Consider the following 4435-nt stretch of genomic DNA (forward strand, 5'->3'; position numbering starts at 1 on the left):
AAAAAAACCTTTGTCCTTGACCGTATTAATTTCCAATTCCTTAACCTTGCATCCTTTTGTTTCAACTTGAATTTGTGTGACGTAATAACATTTATGCTTTTATCATTTCTTTTGAAATGTTCATCTCATATCTTTTCCCTTGAGAATGTAAAATAATTCCCTTAGTTTTATCCATTGTTGACAAATGTCATATTTGACTGTGTTCTTAATTATTCTCTTAAATCTTTGTGAACATTGTCATTGACTTTAGCGGCCATCTCTTATGAGCTTTGTACTTCTTTTATTCATTTGGAACTTGTTTCTACCTAATACTCCATCGTTTCTTTTATTGCTTCCATCGAGGTTTCTTGCTTCAGATTTCCTTGTTAAGATGTGGTTTGACTCTCTTTTGACACATTTCATTGTTTCAGTACATCCTTGTTTAATTGCGATCCTACACATCCTTCTGAATTCTTGTGAACCTCATCTGTGATACTCGTTCTTCTCTTTCTAAGCTTTGTATTCCTTTGATTAAACTCGAGATTGTATTGGTTAACGTGTAATTCTTAGATATAGCAAGCAATATGTTAGTTTTTAAGATGTGGCTCTTGGACCCAGAAGGTGAAACTTGTAAGTGTACGACGTCATAAGAAGATTATGAAGTAGGAGTATTCTGAGGAGGATATTAAGGAGATTTTGGTACAAGTTTAAAGGTTAGTCCTGATGTTTGACTTTCGAATATTCTTTGGGAGTGATGAACGAAGTGAAAACCGCTATATGTGTTTGACTTATTAAGGGAACAAGAGAATGTGAATGTTAACCAAATCTTTCTAACACAAACCTATCTTGTAACCTTTTGTACCCGATTATACTTATTTCTCATGTTTGGTAAAAGGCTAAAACCATATAACATTCTACATACTATATCAATTTTTGAGGGCGAATATTTTTGTAAGGAAGGTGGTGCACGAAATTGTGATCATCAATGGAGCCATCAACATGGTACGCACAATTGTAATCTCAACTCTTTATCACAACTTCGCACAACTAACCAGCAAGTGCACTGGGTCGTCCAAGTAATAAACCTTACGTGAGTAAGGGTCGATCCCACGGAGATTGTTGGTATGAAGCAAGCTATGGTCACCTTGTAAATCTTAGTCAGGCAGATTCAAATGGTTATGGATGATATATGAATAAAGCATAAAGATAGAGATACTTATGTAATTCATTGGTGAGAATTTCAGATAAGCGAATGGAGATGCTTTGTCCCTTCCGTCTCTCTGCTTTCCTACTGTCTTCATCCAATCCTTCTTACTCCTTTCCATGACAAGCTGTATGTAGGGTTTCACCGTTGTCAGTGGCTACCTCCCATCCTCTCAGTGAAAATGTCTACGCACCCTGTCACGGCACGGCTAATCATCTGTCGGTTCTCAATCATGTTGGAATAGAATTCAGTGATTCTTTTGCGTCTGTCACTAACGCCCAGCCTTCAAGAGTTTGAAGCTCGTCACAGTCATTCAATCATTGAATCCTACTCAGAATACCATAGACAAGGTTTAGACCTTCCGGATTCTCTTGAATGCCGCCATCAATTCTAGCTTATACCACGAAGATTCCGATCAAAGGATCCAAAACCATCAATTCTAGCTTATACCACGAAGATTCTGAGTAGGGAATCCAAGAGATATGCGCCCGGTCTAAGGTAGAATGAAAGTGGTTGTCAGTCACGCGTTCATAGGTGAGAATGATGATGAGTGTCATGGATCATCATATTCATCATGGTGAAGTGCAACGAATATCTTAGAATAGGAATAAACTGAATTGAATAGAAAATAGTAGTAATTGCATTAAAACTTGAGGTGCAGCAGAGCTCCACACCCTTAATCTATGGTGTGTAGAAACTCCACCATTGAAAATACATAAGAACAAGGTCTAGGCATAGCCGTGAGGCCAGCCCCCATGATCTAAGATAGCATAAGACTAAAGATAGCTACCAAGATAAGAATACCGTAGAGAACTAGTAGCCTAGGGTTTACAAGGATGAGTAAATGACAAAAAAATCCACTTCCGGGCCCACTTGGTGTGTGCTTGGGCTGAGCATTGAAGCATTTTCGTGTAGAGACTTCTTTTGGAGTTAAACGCCAGCTTTTGTGCCAGTTTGGGCGTTTAACTCCCGTTCTTGTGCCAGTTCCGGCGTTTAACGCCGGGCAATTTTGAGCTGATTTGGAACGCCGGTTTGGGCCATCAAATCTCGGGAAAGTATGGACTATTATATATTTCTGGAAAGCCCAGGATGTCTACTCTCTAACGCAGTTGAGGGCGCGCCAATTGGGCTTCTGTAGCTCCAGAAAATCCACTTCGAGTGCAGAAAGGTCAGAATCCAACAGCATCTGCGGTCTTTTTCAACCTCTGAATCAGATTTTTGCTCAGGTCCCTCAATTTCAGCCAGAAAATACCTGAAATCACAGAAAAACACACAAACTCATAGTAAAGTCTACAAAATTGAATTTTAACTAAAAACTAATAAAAATATACTAAAAACTAACTAAAACATACTAAAAACATACTAAAAACAATGCCAAAAAACGTATAAATTATCCGCTCATCACAACACCAAACTTAAATTATTGCTTGTCCCCAAGCAACTGAAAATCAAATAAGATAAAAAGAAGAGAATATGCAATGAACTCCAAAAACATCTATGAAGATCAGTATTAATTAGATGAGCGGGGCTTTAGCTTTTTGCCTCTGAATAGTTTTGACATCTCACTCTATCCTTTGAAATTCAGAATGATTGGCTTCTATAGGGGTGAACCTTTTCAGATTGTGACTCAGCTTTGCTAGAGTCCCCAATTAGAGGTGTCCAGGGTTCTTAAGCACACTATTTTTGCTTTGGATCACACTTTATTTTTTTTCTTTTCTCTCTCTCTCTTTTTTTTTGTTTTTTTCGTTTTTCTCTTTCCTTTTTTTTGTATTCACTGCTTTTTCTTGCTTCAAGAATCATTTTTATTATTTTTCAGATCCTCAGTAACATGTCTGCTTTTTCATCATTCTTTCAAGAGCCAATCATTCATGAACAACAAATTCAAAAGACATATGCACTGTTCAAGCATACATTCAGAAACCAAAATATTGCCACCACATCAAAATAATTAATCTGTTATAAAATTTAAAATTCATGCAATCCTTCTCTTTTTCAATTAAGAACATTTTTCATTTAAGAAAGGTGATGGATTCATAGGACAGTCATAACTTTAAGGCATAGACACTAAGACACTAATGATCATAAGACACAAACATGAATAGACATAAGCATGATTTTTCGAAAAACAAAAAAATAAAGAACAAGGAGATTAAAGAACGGGTCCACCTTAGTGATGGCGGCTTGTTCTTCCTCTTGAAGATCTTATGGAGTGCTTAAGCTCCTCAATGTCTCTTCTTGCCTTTGTTGCTCATCTCTCATGATTCTTTTATCTTCTCTAATTTCATGGAGGATAATGGAATGTTCTTGATTTCATGGAGGAGGATGGAATGTTCTTGGTGCTCCACCCTTAGTTGTCCCATGTTGGAACTCAATTCTCCTAGGGAGGTGCTGATTTTCTCCCAATAGTTTTGTGGAGGAAAGTGCATCCCTTGAGGCATCTCAGGGATTTCATGATGAGTGGGATCTCTTGTTTGCTCCATCCTTTTCTTAGTGATGGGCTTGTCCTCATCAATAAGGATGTCTCCCTCTATGTTAACTCCAACTGAATAACAGAGGTGACAAATGAGATGAGGAAAGGCTAAACTTGCCAAGGTAGAGGACTTGTCCGCCACCTTATAAAGTTCTTGGGATATAACCTCATGAACTTCTACTTCCTCTCTAATCATAACGCTATGAATCATGATAGCCCGATCTATAGTAACTTCGGACCTGTTGCTAGTGGGAATGATTGAGCGTTGGATAAACTCCAACCATCCCCTAGCCACGGGCTTGAGGTCAGGCCTTCTCAGTTGAACTGGCCTCCCTCTTGAATCTCTCTTCCATTGAGCGCCCTCTTCACAAATGTCTATGAGGACTTGGTCCAACCTTTGATCAAAGTTGACCCTTCTAGTGTAAGGGTGTTCATCTCCTTGCATCATGGGCAAGTTGAATGCCAACCTTACATTTTCCGGACTAAAATCTAAGCATTTCCCTGAACCATTGTAAGCCAATACTTTGGGTCCGGGTTAACACTTTGATCATGGTTCTTGGTGATCCATGCATTGGCATAGAACTCTTGAACCATTAAGGTTCCGACTTGTTAAATGGGGTTGGTAAGAACTTCCCAACCTCTTCTTCGAATTTCATCTCAGATCTCCGGATTCTCATTTTTCTTGAGCATGAAAGGGACCTCAGGAATCACCTTCTTCTTGGCCACAACTTCATAGAAATGGTCTTGATGGACCTTTGAGATGAATCTCTCCATCTCCCATG

Source organism: Arachis duranensis, chromosome 2 (assembly GCF_000817695.3).
Source record: "Arachis duranensis cultivar V14167 chromosome 2, aradu.V14167.gnm2.J7QH, whole genome shotgun sequence".
Taxonomy (NCBI): Eukaryota; Viridiplantae; Streptophyta; class Magnoliopsida; order Fabales; family Fabaceae; genus Arachis; species Arachis duranensis.